Source organism: Prionailurus bengalensis, chromosome D2 (assembly GCF_016509475.1).
Source record: "Prionailurus bengalensis isolate Pbe53 chromosome D2, Fcat_Pben_1.1_paternal_pri, whole genome shotgun sequence".
Lineage (NCBI taxonomy): Eukaryota > Metazoa > Chordata > Mammalia > Carnivora > Felidae > Prionailurus > Prionailurus bengalensis.
In genome coordinates, this window is record NC_057351.1 from 1757322 (window position 1) to 1775231 (window position 17910).

Below are 17910 nucleotides of genomic sequence, written 5' to 3' on the forward strand. Positions count from 1 at the left end.
TCGGTGTTACCGCTGTGGATGGAGCGCCGAATGATCACTTCAGAAAACGGACTCGTTTTCTAAGTAGTTTTCCTCTGAAAACTGGCCTTTTGGGAAAGTGTTTAACCACATTGCCACGCGCTGTCCTCATTTTCAAACCCGTGCCAGTGACGAGTTGGAGTGTAAACTACTATCACCGAACAGACTGTATAATTTGTAAACTGAAGAAGAGGGACTCAGTGATTATTAAGAGAAAATAATTTTCATTCTCTTCTTTCCTACGTCCATCATTAACCACTCTGTGGGACTGAGTTTTCCCTTTTTTTTTTTTTTAATTTTAGTGTTTGTTTATTTTTGGGAGAGACAGAGCATGAGCAGGGGAGGGGGAGAGAGAGAGAGAGAGAGAGAGAGAGAGAGAGAGAGAGAGACAGAATCCGAAGCAGGCTCCAGGCTCTGAGCTGTTCCCACAGAGCCCCATGCGGGGGCTCGAACCCTCCGACTGGGAGATCATGACCCGAGCTGAAGTCAGACCCTTAGCCGACTGAGCCCCCCGGGGGCCCCAAGTTTTCCTTCTCTCTTGGTTGAAATCTGGATCTACCCTCGTTGATTTTCTTGCGATCATTCTTAGGTAATAAAAAAAATGCCTTTATCCACTTTAGATTTCCAAACTGTTTCATCCCCCAGACGAAAGGTCCAATCATTCGAGTTCCTTGACCGCCTGCCCCGGCTGGACCCTGCAGGGGAGGGGGACTCCCCGCCTTCCTGGCCTCCTGTGGCTGTTCGCGGAGCGTGCACAGCTAGCCCTTGTCTCGCGGGGGGACCTCCCGCCGCAGGTGAAGAGCCATTGCCCCAGGGGAGCGGGGTGCGTCCCCAGCACCCGACCTGGGAGCACTGCCCTGCGAGCGCGCGGCCCCTGGGCTGTCCCCCTCGTCCCGACTGCCCTCCGTGCCACCCCCCGCCCCGGGAGGTGAGTGGTCGCTCCCCTCCGAGGGCCGCCGCGGACACGCCGGTGCGTGGTTCATCCTGCCGGAGGCCCGAGTGGCGCCCGCCCCGGAGCGGTGAGCTCCCTGCACCCCGCCGTTGGCGAGGCCGGTCCCCCGTCTTCCCTGCCCTGGGCTCTGCTGGGCTGGGTCAGACGCGCGTTCGCATAGGTCCCCGGACGCTCATGGCTGTCTAGTGTGAGCGCCCTTGGAGGGGCCGGGACGGCTGGCTGGCCCGGCTCACGGCTCAGGACCCGCCGAGCTGCCGCCTGCTCAGCCGCAGCCCCCCCCCCCCCCCCCGCCCCGGCTCCTTCCCGGGGGCGCCGGTCCCACGAGTGCCGACCCGTCCTGGGTGAGGACGGCACACCTGCCTTCCTGCCCGGGCACGTGCGGGCCTGTGCCCTGCTGACCCCGGCCAGGCGGGGGCTGCACAGGTGCACCTGGGGGGACACCCTGAGCCCTGTCGGGGCGCCTGGGGCGCGGCCAGGGAGGCCTCAGACTCCCGGTTCCTGCCCAGGTCGTGATCTCACGCTTGGTGGGTTCGAGCCCCACATCGGGCTCTGCGCTCACAGTGTGCAGCCTGCTTGGGATTCCCTCTCCTTCTCTCTGCCCCTCACTCACTGCTCTCTCGCTCTCGCTCGCTCTCTCTCTCTCTCTCTCTCTCAAAATAAGTAAATGTTTAAAAACAAAAACAAACAAAAACGGTATTTAACTGAACAGTATTTAACAGCTTTCCAAGTGTTCTTGCCAGAATATTTTATGTTTCTTTTCTTGGACCGTCTCCTGACATTGCACAGAATAATGTGGCTCTCTAGAGAGTATTATTGTGAGACAAAAAAAAAGTGTGAGAATTTTTCACTCCTGTCAAGTTTTCTATTTAAGTGCGATCTACTCTGATAAGCCGTGTTGTTACTATCAGGCTGATGTATGGGGGTGGACAGTTTAACTTAGGTTTTAACTTTAACTTTAGTGAGGACATCCAAATATCATAGAAAAATTAATTCAAAACAAGATAGCCTTTCCAGAATCACATACCCATACCTCTGCCCACACACATTGTGAAATATTAATGCATACATTTATTTATTCCCTCAAAAATAGTTTTTACCGTATGCTACACCACAAATAAAGTGCTAGATGGGAAAGTTTTGAAATTTTTAAAATGTTTATTGTTTATTTTTGATAGAGACAGAGTGAGAGAGGGAGACACAGAATCCCAAGCAGGCTCCAGGCTCCGAGCTGTCAGCACAGAGCCCGACGTGGGGCTCGAACCCACGAACCATGAGATCATGACCTGAGCTGAAGTCGGGCGCTTAACCCACTGAGTCACCCTGGCACCCCTAGATGTGAATTTTAAGCGTCCTTTTAGCCATAGAGGCAGTACGGGAGGACTCATAAAAATGGTTTAGGTACAGTGGCACATGAGAGCCTTTGATGATACTTGACAGAGAGCGTCCCGTGAAGTAAGGCAGCACTAAGTGCATCACCGCACACAGCGTCTCACTGCATTATCGTTGTCACCAGGTGACATACATCCCGGCATAGCCTCAGTGACACGTTAGGAAATGCAGGCTTAAAGAGGACAGGAAACTGCCGAAGTTTCATGAGGACCGAGTTTTGGTAGCAGGGTACGATTGTTGCCAGCGAAGGAAATAGCCAGATCTCAAAGGCTAAGATCGACGGAAGTCTTCGTTTTGAATTGAGTAGGCATTTGCACAACTGAGTAGATATTTCCACAAAGACCCAGGATTTCCAGGCACGGGTGGAGCGCGGGTGAAGGTGTGAAGTGTCAGGATGCACGTGAGGACCAGGACGTGTGGGGGGACGGGGAAGAGACGTCAGGAAGGCGTGGGCTCCGTCCAGGCTGTGGAAGCCAGGAGCCGTCACAAAACAGGGTAATGACGTTCTAAAGAAACCTGCTTTCCTGAAAGAAAGAGAAAAGACCTGCGAGTCAGCAGGTATTCTGGGGAAGGTCTAACCTGGAGGGGCATTTCTGGGGATGCTCTCCTCATGGTGGGTGTGGATCACTCAGACTGTGAGTGTTACTGGTACGCGGAGTGCGGGCCCGGGGAATCAGAGACCTCGTGCGGTGCACGACCTTCCTACCTGAGCGTGAAAATGCCCGTTGTTGTCCTCGGGTATCTGTGTCACAGGCACACTTCTTCACCTGAGTCCGGACCCCAACTCTTCAGTCTACATCATTTTGACATATGCTGAGGCTTTCAGGATTGTGACTTCAGTGTAAATAAAGAGAAACCACAGTTTATCTTCTGTGGATCTTTAGGTTTTAACCACCCCCCCTTCAATTTCAGAAGATCACATCACTGGGGGCAACGCTGCCTGTTATGTCCACTGGGCTGTAGAGTACGGCTGGCACCATGAATTAGCCTAACTATGCACGATTCTGTGTGTAGGGTTAACTAAGACCAATTTATTGTGACGTCTAATGTCAGTTTATTTGAGTGCCTAGTTTTACAGTTCTGTAGTATAGTATTATAACTAATCTTTAGTTCTGCTTAGAATAAGGGAGCTAATTTTGGCCGTCATATTGATTTATTTTTATGTTTTTTGTGTAACATATACAACTCTTTCAGAATTTTGTTTCATAGTAATAAAGGGGGTATTATAAATACTTCTTACAAAAAAAGGGAATCGGAGGTGATAACATGGAGAGCCGTGGGTACCTGGTGAACACTGACAGAATGAAAAATACCCTGTGGGTAGCTCACTACCCATTCACCCTTTCTCCCTTACAAAGAGAGGTCTACAAAGCCTTTTTTCCAGAGTGGCCAAGTGCCCCATTAGCATGCTCTGCCTCCAAAATTTCCTTGAAATTAAAAGGGTATATGATACAATTATGGCCAATGAGATGGCCAGTAACCAGTGGGTGAGGAAAAAATTGCATTTTGAAGGGGTACAGATATGCTCCCATTCTCGAATCTTTTACCGTTTTTGACTTTTCTCATTTTCCTGGCTGCAACATGGATATATTGCTTACACTTAATAACAAACATCCAAGACCAGCCACATGATTTGCAGAATCTGGTACAAAGGAAAATAGTCACCCCCCCCCCCCCCCCCGCTGTTCAAAGAGCAGGGGTAGAATAGGTGGATAAATTTAGAACATTTCCTTTCAACTAGTTCATTACTTTAAGACTTGCAGGGCTTAGTACTAATACACAAGTAACAATATAATGGCAGAACAATAGTACAAATAGCATTAAGTATTTTCATCCATTAATTTATATAACAAAATAATTTATTAATGTGTCATTTGATCAAAGATTTTTTGTCTCATTTTTCTGCATGTCTGTTCAATGGTTATCAAAATATATACTTCTAGCAACTTCCTTTGTGAGCACGATAGTTGAAAGTGATACCATTTTCTGTTGGCAAATGCAAGATCTTAACTAATTTTTAAACTTTTTAATTTTGAGAAAGATCTTTTTACTTATATCATCATTACTGCAGCTGTTAATTGTGTTTTGGAGGATGACAAAACTTGGATATGCATTTCTAATCAATTATTTCAGGATAACAATTTTAGTCCATCTAGAGCTGATGATTCTTATACAACTTTTCTAAACTATTTAATTTTTCAAACAAATTACTTTTTTGTGAGTCTGAATATAATTTTTATGTTTTTATAATCCGTTTTCTTTAAAGTGTATTTATTCTGAGAGAGAGTGAGGGAGGGGCAGAGAGAGAGAGGGAGAGAGATAATCCCAGGCCGCCTCCACACTGTCAGTGCAGAGCCCAACACAAGGCTCGAACTCATGAACCTCGAGATCCTGACCTGAACCAAAACCAAGAGTCAGACGTTTAACGGACCGAGCCACCCAGGCACCCCGGTCGGAATTTAATTTTAAATCTATACAATGGCATTTCATTATTCTCTGTAAAGTTTAGTACCTTGAGACCAGCAGGTGCACAGCTGTGCGGCTCTCCCTGCCCAGAGGCTGGAGCTTGTGTGCACGTGCTGACCCCGCACATCCCGTGTGCTTGTGCACGTGCTTTGTTCTCCCGTGGACTTCAGTTACACGAGCAGAGTCCCTTCTGAGAGTAGGGCTTTGTGTCACTACACAGGCCCCACGCCTATCAAGTCAGCCTTGCAGATATCTTAAAAGCATGATGGGGAGGGGAATGAGCTCATGCTAATGATGGACAGAGAGAGAGAGAAAGTACGACCCAGGGTCCTTGATATAAAAATGGAGGCACCGCACAATCCTTCACAGCCACCTCTTGATTTCTTACCAGGTTAGAAGCAAACAAGCAAATAAACGCTTACCTGATTAAATCATTTAATGGGGGTTATTCTGTCTGGGCATCTGAATACGTTCATGAAGGGTACAGAATTAGTGGCCCAGAAAAATGTTGTGGACAGTAGCGGGAGCAAATACGTGGCGTTGGCAGTCTGGAAGACGTTGGACTGCAGACATTCGCAAACCTTGATATGAAAGTCTCAAATGCCGCCCGCTTTTGGATGGACAGGCAGACCCGTCAGACGTCAGGCACGCTTTCGTGCCCTGACCGTTGTGCGTGAGGCCTCATGCTGACTGAGCTGTAGTAGGAGGATGAAAAGAAAAAGGGAATCAGACTTGCTTTCTTACTCTGCCTCTTGCTTCCATTCAAGACCTCTTGCAAGGGACAATAGCATCAGATGAGGGCCAGACCCTTCACAAGCAGAGAAAGAAGGGAAAACCAATCTGCTGAGGAACAGTACTCCAGCCGTGATGGACAGCATACAGTCAGTGACATTCCCAGTGTTTATACACTTCTGTGATTCGAAGAGTGTTGCCCTTTTATGCCAAAGACAAGGTGCTCTAAGTAGCTGCAAAGAGACAGTGTTAACGTGAGGAAAGGTTATCATCTCAGGAACTTTCTATTAAAATTTCTCTGCTTCAGTGGGACATTGCAGCCAAAGTCAGATTAAAGATGGTGCCTCCCCAAGCAGATGTTATCATTCTGGATTCCTTCAAGGGAGGGCCCATTTCCTTAAGAGCAGGTGAGGCGTGTAGAGAAGAATGCATGAGCGAGATACAGTCCTTTGTGGTGATGAATCAAAGCCATTGTTGGGAGGTAAGGGTAGGACATGCGTGATATTTCTCAGGAAATTGCATTTCCATAGAAAACCTGAGACTTGGTCGTGATGATATGCAAACGTTAAATTCCTACGGAAATCTCTAGGATGCTGAACTCAATGCAAAAGGAAAAAGTCTGGGAAAATAAAAATACCAGTGTAGAATATCAAACCTTGCAAGATTTCTAACTTAATAACCAGCGGTCTTGATTCCAACTTGATGGAGTGAAGTGTGGTTTATAAGAAATCGGTTTTGTCAGAAACACTGGGGAATCTTGAAATAAATAAACAGAGGACTTAGGTATGAGCTGGCACTGGGGTGGAGCTCTTTTCAGCTGACCTGAAACAAGGAACACGGACAAGTGATGGAACTAAGGTAGAAGAGAATATATCATTTTTATGGTATTTGAATGTCTTTTCGTATTTGCTCTTTTATTTTTTCTTTCTATTTTTAAGGGAATTTTCATCTTGTTTTGCTTTGCCTATCCATTTTCAATGGGGAGGAATTGAAATAGTTATCAAACCAACATGTGGCAATAAATGGATTTTGTTCACAGAAGCCAGTCCATGGAATGTTGAAATGAATGTTCTCTGAATGCGAGAAACAATGTGAAAAGGGACAGTATGTGTCACTTAGATCCTTTCTGTATAATTCTAATGATATTTTGATTCTCAGATTATTTTTCTTTTCTTTCAATTAGGGGACACTAAAAATCAAAACATACATTTACGTGATTTTTTTTTCTTTTAGACTAACCCCTGATGGCAGTTTTATTCTTTCCTCTGATTTTCTTTCATCACTGCAGTTTTAGTCAACAAAGCCGTGGATGATATTGCCTCTACTCTGACTGGGTACTCAGTATAAATCATGACAGAGGACCGACTGGGTCCTCACAATGTAGCAGGCAGGCAGGACGGTGCAGGGTTTCCATCCTGCAGTGAAGGGAGGGGACGCGACCCAGGAGGACCTTCGTCAGGCCCCAGGCTTGCTGGATGGACACAGCTGCACCTGTCTGCCTCAGTCAGAAGAGAGCGAGGGTCAGCAAAGACGTGGAGAAATTGGAAGCAGCACAGCGTGCTGTGGGAACGTTCCATGGCACAGCCATCGTGGGAAACAGGTGGGAGATTTCTTCCGGGCTGAGCGTGGAATGACCGTGTGGCCCAGCAGTTGGGGTCCACCTCCAACAACTGGAGACAGGCAGGCCGTGTTCACTGCAGCGTTTTCGCAGTAGCCGATGGTGGGAACAGTCCAATGTCCATCAGCAGATGAACAAGTAAACAAAATGTGTGTGTGTGTGTGCGTGTGTGTGTGTGCGTGACGACATCATTCAGCAGTGAGACGACTGAAGTCTTGGGACACCTCCCAGCATGGATGACACATAAAGCCATTGTGCTCAGTAAAGCCAGACGCAGAGGGATAAACGTTGTATAATTAATTCCGCTTAGATGAAGTGTCTAGACTAGTCAAATTCAGAAGTAGTAGGTTAAAGTGTAACTGAACAGAGATCTCCTTAGGGCTATACTGGGTGGTAGAAATAGGAAATCAACAGAAGGCACAGCATCGTGGGTTTTTCCCGGTGTGTGTTCCACGGAATATAGGGTCGCGTGAGCAAGCCCCTTCTCACTGACATTTATCGGGAGGAGAGTGAGTGGCAGGAATCATGTCCACCTAAGGGCCGTGGACCTCGAATAAAGGACGTAGTGCGAGGAGTCCATGAGACATAGCTGATGCTGAGCGAGGTGTTAGGAAATGAAGTGGCTCTGAGGCCATCACCTGGAACGTTCTGTGGCCCTGGAAGGTGCGGGCAAAGGACCTACGGCTGGTGGCTGTGTGCGGCGTGTGAGATCCTGTTCTCAAAACATTTGAGTGTTTTGGGAGTTTGTTCATCTTTATCAAGGAGCCTAAAACTAAAAAGGCGATCGGTGCTGATTCTGTTCGTAGCAAACCAGTTCCAGAGCACATGCTTGTCCCATACACGGCGTGAGAGACCGTAACTCAGCCACTGTCTTCTCACTCTTCCCGCTTGTGCGGCTGACTGGCAGTCACCGCTCAGTAGTATTTCGTCAGAGTCTGCAGTGGTTTCCTGTTTATTGGACAGTATCGGCAGTGGTCTCCCACACGTGCGGGGACAAGGGCGGGAACAGACATGCCCCTGTTCCTCATGTGGTGGGTTACTAATCGTCTCTGTGACAAGTGGCCTTGTGCGTGAAGTGGGATCCCCAAACCACCAAATGATAGCATTGTGTTTCCGGTAACTGATTCGCGGGGTTTTATTTCACTCCAGTGCTCATTTAGGTTTTAAGGATGATGAACCGGAGTCTGGACTTCATCAGAACTTGATGTTTCTCTGCGTCAAAGAACACTTTCAAGAAAATGTTCAGAATACCCTGGGAAAGAGGCCTGAGTCGCCTGCCTTTGACCAAGTATCAAGTACGCACAGCATTTTCTGGGTCCGTTTTTGTCTTGTCATCGACTTCCGAGCACATACAAGGAAAAATCAGAATGACCATCCAGAGAAATTATGGAACATGGTAAAGATCAAAACAATACAATTTAATGTTATGTCTCCAGGAACACACGGCACCATAAAATTCTAAAACCTAATTCCTGTGACAAAGCCTATAACACAAAGAAAAAAAAAAGCATAGCGTGAATCTAGTCCTCTGTCAGTCTCTGGAGCAGGAGGGAACTGTATGGTCTTCATCTGTGTTCATTACGAGGCTGAGTGTCACCTTGGGACCGACAGTCGCGTAATCAAGATTGACTGTCAAATGAAGAGACTTAAAACAGCATCTTATGATAGAGCTTCCTCAACCAAGCTTTATAAGCACCATGTTTCCTTCCTTTATTAAATATCTGGTCAGAATTTAAACTGAAAATCTGAGATTTAACACATTAAAATAGAAGAAATTAAACTTTGTAATCCTAAAATAACTTTAGAGATGTTCTCTAACAACCAGTTTGAAAACAATCATTTCCTAATCACTCATGATAGGTCTTTGCAATAGCAAATATTACGCGAAACAATAAAGCGATTCATGCGGGTCTAGATGGTCATTAGCTCCATGGTAAGTCAGTTTAGTGTGAAGCATTTCTGTTCCAGAACACCCGTGTGCATGGGCGTGTGTGTGTGCGTTTCAATTCCAGACGGAAGGATTTCCAACCAAAATATATTTTGTTCTCAGATACTGATTACATTTCTGGTTTAAATTGTTAGGTAAATTGCAGCCCTCTTAGAATGAAGCAAAATGCTAGGTAAAAACCACTGAAAAATTCTCTAGATAAAATTTCAGTTGCAGGTTGCTAGTGTGTCGGTAATAACTTTAACTCGTTCTCACACACTGGAACCACGGACACAAAAGTGAATATATCTTCTGTGATGTGGAAATGAAATTAATAGCACATTTAACGTGAATAGAGAGACAAAATCTGGAAGGAGAGAACAGGAGTGATTTATCAGAAAAGGTTGTATTTTGGAGGGAGATTGTTGATGTTCTGGCTTAAATGGCTATTGGATTTTGAGATAGTTGCCTGCTTTCCATTTCTGATCCATATGGCAGGGTGAAAAGAGGAACTGGTTTTGTTGATGAAACCAAAGCAACTTGAGATCAGTGTGCCTTCCTTCTTGGCTCCCCTCATGCTGTTTAGAGGCAAGGCCTTTTGGATGAACTTCGTCTACACTCCCCATCGCTGTCATCTGCCCACATTTTTGCTTGTTTTTCCCTCTCAAATTCTTTGCCACCTCCATATTCTCTTTACCCCCCCCCCGCCCCGTGTATGTGTGTGTGTGTGTGCGTGTGTGTGTGTGTGTGTGTGTGAGAGAGAGAGAGAGAGAGAGAGAGAGAGAGAGAGAGAGAGGTTTTCATTGTTGAGATGACCCGTCAAGAAAAACGCTCACCCTTGATCCTTGACATCCCTAATCTCTGTGACTTTCCCCTCTGATCAACTGGAGCCACTTGGGTGGGGGGAAGAAAAAAGAAAGAAAAGGAGTTAAATTAAGATGGCTTGTGTTGTATCTTTTTGTTCCTATCTTCATGGTTCTGTCATTTTAAATGCTCTTGGGTACTGGGTGGCATGCTTATTGTTAAATATCTCTACAAGAAGATATACTTCAGAAATAGATTAAATATGCATCTCTGAACATGTTATGTTTAAAAACCCCCTAAGACTATGGGGCGCCTGGGTGGCTCAGTCAGTTAAGTGTCCAACTCTGGATCTCAGCTCAGGTCATAATCCCGGGGTTGTGGGATTGAGCCCTACATCAGCTCTGTGCTGACAGTGCTGAGCCTGCTTGAGATTCTCTCTCCCTCTCTCTCTCTCTGCTTCACCCGTGCTCACTCTCTCTGTCTCAAAGTAAATACATAAACTAAAAAAAAAAAAACCCACAGGGACTTTCAAACAAAGCTCAACCCCATTATTTTGGGGTATGAGATCTTTAAGCCCTTGGAGTCTGCCTGTGTCTCTAACAGTGTTTCCCCCACGCTCCTCTGCCCATTTTAGGATGTAGTTTTTCCAGCTCTCTAGGGTTGCACAGATGTGGTGGGTTTTCCTCCTCCTCGTGTCTGTCACCTGCTGACTCTCCCCTGCTTAGGACCCTGCTCTTTCCTTTCCCCACCAGTGATGCCTGGGCATTGAGTCTGCTGCACTTGGAAACATTTCCCAAATCCTCCCTGTCTCATCTCAGACACAGTCAGGTGCCTCTCCTACATACTCCATTAAAATCCTCTAAACCCTCCATATTTATTAGTTGTTATACTTCTTTGTTTCATTTATCATTGTGTAGATCATACTAGCTTTTGAGAATAGGTTTGGAGCCTTGTTCACTGGCATCTGACATAGCAGGTACCCAAATAATATCCAATAAATGTAGAAAATGAAGACCTTTCATAGTGATATTTTAAAATAAAGAGCACATACAAATCCTGTTTAGTTGCAAAAATGGATTTGAATTTTGAGTCAATTACAAACCTTAATTCAGATTTTATATAATATAATCTGCAAAATTTTTAATTCAGATTTTGTTTGGCATGATGAAATACAGATTTTAATATATAAAAATGAATATGCCCTCTAACTACATCTAAATATATTAGGTACATCACTCTTTACTTGATTCAGTGGTTTTCAAGTGCTTGTTAACCTTTCAAATTAGATTTGTTCTATCAATTATACTTAGAAACTTTTATCTTTCCCTTTTAGATTTCTTTAATTAGCTTCATTACTCATTTTAGTATTTTTATAATATTGAAGATGTATATATAGCTAGGTGGCATCCACAGACTTTTCAATGATTTGTTCAATGATACCTAGTAAAAGAATAAGGAAAATGTGGATTCTTCCAATACTTGAATTCATTATTATGGAAAGGTTTTTTTTAAGTTTATTTATTTATTTGGTTGGGGGGGAAGGCAGAGATAGAAGGGGAGAGAATTATAAGCAGGCTCCAAGCTGTCAGCACAGAGCCTTACGTAGGGCTCAAACTCATGAACCATGAGGTTATGACCTGAGCCAAAATCGAGAGCCGGATGCGTAACCGTCTGAGCCACCCAGGTTCCCCTGTTATGGAAAGGTTTTTTAATCAGACTAATGAAAACATAAAAGCAAATCCCTCTTCCATGAGCTTACTTCTCAGCAAATTAGCAAAAAACAAAACAAAACAAAAACTGTAATTATTACTGATACTATTTTTTTATAAATTCATATAATGTATTACATGAGTGGTAAGCAGAAAAATGGGAACTAATGTTCTGTATTTTAAAATAAATAAGGACTCAGGGTGCCTGGGTGGCTCAGTTGGTTAAGCGTCTGACTTCGGCTCAGGTCATGATCTCACGTTCTGTGAATTCGAGCTCCACGTTGGGCTCTGTGCTGACAGCTAAGAACTTGGAGCCTGCTTCAGATTCTGTGTCTCCCAACCTCTCTCTGCCCCTCCTCTGCTCTCTCTCTCTCTCTCTCGCTCTTAAAAATAAACGTAATTTTTTTTAAATGAATAAATAAGGACTCAAGGGGCTTCTCTAATGAACACATGTATATAATAAGAAAATTTTAAGTTTGTAACATTTTGTGGGTCAGGTGTACCAAGTATTTGAATGTCATATATAAGTGAGTATCTAAGTGCTTTGCAAATTTGACTTGTATCCTAGTCTGGTATTTCAATTTGTCATGTTATTATTCAGTGATAGCGTACAAATTTTGAAAGATTAATAGATGTATTTGTCTTGCGTTCCATATTTTGGACCCTTTCATCTATTCTTGGTTTCAATACCCATCCCCAACACACACACACACACACACACACACACACACACACACACACACACACAAATGCAAAGTATTACCACCACCACCATCACCAACCCTTCACCATCATCATCATCGCCATTATCATCATCACCACCCTCACCATCACCACCATCACTAACACCTCTATCACCATCAGCGAATCACCTGACAGTTATGCTGTGCTCATCCACTCATGGAGGAGTATGAGAGAGAGAGAGAGAGAGAGAGAGAGAGAGAGAGAGAGAGAGAGAAAACCCAACAACAACAACAGAAACAAAATACAAAACCCTCCCAAATATTTTTACATTTTCTTGCCTTTTGATTTTCCAAATTTAGGACCTCAGGGACTATAATGGTTCACAGTGGTAGAGTTATTTTAGAGGAAGTAGATTGATAGATGAACAGTGTTTTTTAATTTTAAGACCAGAGAGAAGAAAATGATTTTTGTGGGGTTGAGGGTGTTCAGGGGTAGGAAACTCATGAATAGGCGTTCATGGCTTTCTGGAAATGGGAGTATTTTTGTTAACCTGCTCCAAGTATGAAGCCCTATGAAAGAAAACAGTAACACGAAGAAAGAAAGACCCATGTCCTTTAAGAACTTTAAGAGCAGAGAAAACAGGAAAGAGAACAAGGAAGAAGCGGGAGACTAGATGTTGGAAAATGACAGCAGATTAAAGGGGAACCAGAGGGAGCGCAACCCGCCATCACTGATGAGGACATGGCGGAGAGAAGAGTGCAGGCCTAGGGCTTGTATATACACACACTGGAATATTACTCAGCCTGAGGAAAATGAAGTCTCGTCACTTGTGACGGTATGGATGGACCTAGAGGGCACTATCCTGAGTGAAATAAGTCAGGTTGGAAGTGATTTTTACCGTATGATTTCCCTCATACGTGGAATCTAACAAAACAAATGAAGAAGCAAAACAAAACAGAAACAGACTCAAATACAGGAAACTGTTGGATACCAGCGAGGGGATGGGTTGGGACAGATTGGGGAGCAGGTGACACAGGCGAAGGGGATTAAGACGTACACACTTCGGATTATAAGTAAGACACAGGATGTAGAATGTATAGCACAGAGAACATACCAATGATATCGCACCAACTTTATGTGGTGACAGCAGTAACCAGTTATTGTGGGAATCGTCTTGTGATGCACAGAAATATCAAATCACTGTGGTGTAACGTGAAACTTACAGGATATCGTATATCAACTATACTTCAATAAAAACGTAGAAATAAATGAAATAAAGAGGGTCGTGGAGGGGAACTCGCTGGTGGCTTGTGTGGACTGAAGCTTGAGGACGGGACTAGCTAATGGTCACGAGGGTTGGCAGCACAGATGGCATAAAGACAAAGTAATCCCTCTTCTTCCCGCCTGTGAGGTTTAGATAAAGCAGTAGAGGATAGAAAGAGTCACAGATTAAACTTGATTTCTTCTGTCTGGTGAAGTGGAGAGATGACAAATTAAGTCGAGTGACACAAATACCAGGGAAGATCCATCCTGGTTGTCACCGAGGCTGCTCATGCCTTTCGGTGACATGCCGGCCTCTCTCCCCACTCTCCTCCCTCTCCTCCCTCTCCTCCCTCTCCTCCCTCTCCTCCTCCTCCTCCTCCACCTCCTCCTCCTCATTCACCCGTCAGTCTCTTCCATTGTTCATACTTCCTGGTGTGTGTGTGTGTGTGTGTGTGTGTGTGTGTGTGTGTCCTTCTGGCCTCCTTGGGATGAAACAGATCATCCAATGTCTCCTCAGGACAACTCAGAACGTGGAACCGATCGTAACAAAAAGTCAGTGGGGTCAAGCAAAACATGAATTTTCTACCATCACTCGAGTCAACATGTGCTTCTTTCCAGAAACACACACACCCAGAAATATGGTTCTATGGATGTTTCTGAGGGTATACATACATGTAACTTTCTAAGTTGAGACTCTACGTGACTCAAACAGGTGGGGTCTCCTGCACATGCGTTTCTTAAGTCTTCGGCCACGCCTGCTTCTCAGACACCAGGTCTTGTGATTCTTACAGTGCCTCTAAGCTCTAAGCATATCAACCCCTTTGTTTTTACTTCAAATATGACAGTTTTGTTCCTGCTGTAGAGACTTTGCAGTATCTACTCTCCCTGACTTTCAATCTTCAAATTAATGGTTCCCTTTTTGTCATTCACACCTCAGCCTCTATGTCCCTTCCTTAGTGATTGCTCATCCTTCCGCATTATTACTCTGTTGTACTTCCCCACAGAGCGCTTACACTGCCCTCTGATCCCCATGTCCTGGACTGCCATTTTGGGGCACTTCCAAAATGTGCTTCCTTCTCTGCCGTGTAGTGATTTCTAAGACGCAGGGTCCACGAGGATGGTCATTTCTCTTGCTTTATTCAGTAATATATCCTGGGGAGTGTAGGTGTTTTGCAAATATTTGTTTAATGCTAATCAAAGATTTTGTAGTTTTCTTGTTAAAACTATTAATTTATTATATGCCCAACACCCTTCAAGGTAAGGTCTGTGAAACGTGATGCTTTGTCTGCATTCTTCACCAGTTTAGCCATAGTACGTAAACAAAGCTTGGCAAACAGAGAACTCAGACGTGTTGAATTAAATGATGCATTTCTCACAGGATAAGCAACTAATGTTAAGTTACTTCCAGATTTTGTACTTTTCTAGTCTTAACCAAACATGAAAAGTACTTCAATAACTACCATATATCTAATAGATTCTAGTATATTTGGATAAGTCTTTCACAAGTTTATCAATAGATCATAATCAAAGTGACTTGAAAAGTAATGTCAAAAGGTGGAGAAGAATGATGATCCTTCACGTTTGCAGGCGTCCATGGAAGTGGACCCTCTAAATGTGCATGTGACCTGTGTCTCCCTCTGTCTCTTCCCCTGCCCCGCTCATGCTCGGTCTCCCTATCTCTCCAAAATAAGTAAACATTAAAAGTAAATAAAAAACATGCACGTGAAACATTAAAATGGACAAATTTAGCAATTATAGTTTGAGAAAATGTATCCTAGTTATAGAAGTCGACTGCTATGTCAAATTTCTGCACAAGCATTTTTATCATAGAGTTGTTTGGTGTAACAAACATTGGAAGTATTATGAATGTTCTAAAATTAATCAAGGATGGTATGTTGATAAATGGATAAGACGTGATTTGTAGTCACCCAAATAAATGAGATAGATCCATACTTTCTAACATGGACATATTTGGATAATTAGAGTGTTAAAGCTGAAACAGGGTTTAAAATATATAGCATGATTTATTTGATAATATTTATAGTTAGCGTCTATCCTAGATATGTAAACTAAATAGCTCATGCAATACTTTAATGTATTGTACTCAAAAATTAGGCTGAAATAGATGATGGGGAGGAAGGAGGGCACTTCTCGTGAGGAGCACCGGGTGATGTCTGGCCGTGGTGAATCGCTCTGCTGTGCTCATGGAACTAATATTCCACTGGATGTTCACTAACTGGAATTTAAATAGGAATCCAATAAATAAATAAATAAAATGAATAGCAAAAAAGGAAGAAAAATAGTGTTCGGGGAAATGCTAATTAAAAACGGCAAGACGCCCAGCTCTGTACTCCCTAGAGTGGCTAAAACTTAAAATATGGAGAAAATCAAGTGGTGTTAGGCATCTAGGTCAGTTGGAACTCTCATGCAGCACTGGCAGGAACGGTGACGTAAAAATGGCACAACCGTGGACGTGGACGTTCTTTGAAGCGATTTATGTGGTTACATACCTTCTTTGGGAAACATTTTAAGGTGTTTATAAAATTACACATAGAGTGACCCATACAACCCAGAGGTCTCAATCCTAGCTTGCTTACCCATGAGAAAGACAGGAATGTCTATACTAATATGTACACATGAAGATTTATAGCAGCTTGCATTTCTCTGAAAATCCATGATTCTAACAGACAGGCCATCCAATGTGATTAATTACGTAGGTAGGTATAAAAGCAAAGTAGTTATCATTCTCAATATACAGAGTAGCAGCATTTTTTGACGCTGTATTGTAGATTCCCTGTCACATCCTGAGCAATCAAAAAGCATTCCTTGCTTAATAAACTTTTTGACCTTTCAGAGAATACACACTTTGAAGGGATCCTGAATGCACTTACGCTCGCCTTTGCTAATACTTATTTACCAGACGTGCTATCTGCGATTAAGGTGTTCAGCTGCACAAACACAAACTAATGCCCCCCGCTGTATATTCAGAGCAAGTTGACTATACAGCGGGGGGCATGACTTCGAATGCTTCCTTAACAACTCACTTCTGGTGCTACTCTGAAATATTAGCTTTACCTCCGTGTGCCGCGTTCCATAAAACGAGTATAATCGTGCACTTCTCACAGACTTATTGTACGTCTTTGTAAATGGTTTAGCATGGTGCCTGGCACATGGTGGATGTTCCATAAATTTTAGTTTCCCATTATTTTGATTTTAAAACTTGGGCTCCAAGGTCATTCGGTGCCTCTCCCCTTATCCTAATCAGGCTTTACACCTTGAGGATAGCTGTTGATATGGCTCAGAAACAGAGGATGCAGGGGGAGAGCTTTGTGCATGATGGTTTTGTCTTTTGGGCTTGTCTTTCTGGAGTCTGGTTTGTGATCAAGAGACAGGCACTGGGGCCAGCGGCCTAGGTTTGAATCTCGATTCCTTCATTGACTTCTGCCACTTAACTTTTCTATGACAGGGGAACACAGGAAGTCCCGTGGGATCATGGATTCCCATTTTTATACCATGGGGGGATTTCTGCAGCCTGAGCTAGGTGCTGTGTGAAGATTGGGGATGGTTAAATAGGTATGCCTGCCCTTGTTTTGTGAAGCTGGAGAAGGGCTGTGGATGACCCGGCAAGTTCTCAGGCAGACCGTTTCTCTTAAGGGGCTATATGGAAGTTAAAGCGTTGACAGTTAAGTCCCTTAAATCTGTCTGTGCTTTCATACTCCTCAGAGAATCTTCACGCACCCCCAGGTGCAAAGCCTCTGAGTTAGTGTACAGATTAAGGTGTCGTAAAGGGACCCCCAAATTAAGTGAATCGAGTAACTCAGAACTCCTTCTGCCTTTTTGTCTGCTGTCTCCATGTGTGTGTTCCTTGACGCATTGTTGACTCTAACTCCTGCCACTTTCTGCTGACTGCCTGCAGAAAAGGAGAAGAGAAAATGGAATGCAAACTGGTTTCATTAAGATGTGCTACCGAAATTGTGCCGAACCTTCCACCAACTGTCACGGAACAGCCGGAGGCGGGGAGGCCAGGAGACGTGACTTGTCCCTGTTCGGCCGGTTGTTCTGAAACTGGCGCATTCTTCACTAAAAGGTGGACTATGGCAAAAGGGATTTGGTGGATAATTAGCAGACTAATACTTTTAAGAAGTTCGTCAGGCACTTGTTTTTAAAATACATGGTTTTTGGGCGCCTGGGTGGCTCAGTCGGTTAAGCGTCCGACTTCGGCTCAGGTCATGATCTCACAGTCCATGAGTTTGAGCTCCGCGTCATGCTCTGTGCTGACCGCTCAGAGCCTGGAGCCTGTTTCGGATTCTGTGTCTCCCTCTCTCTCTGACCCTCCCCCGTTCATGCT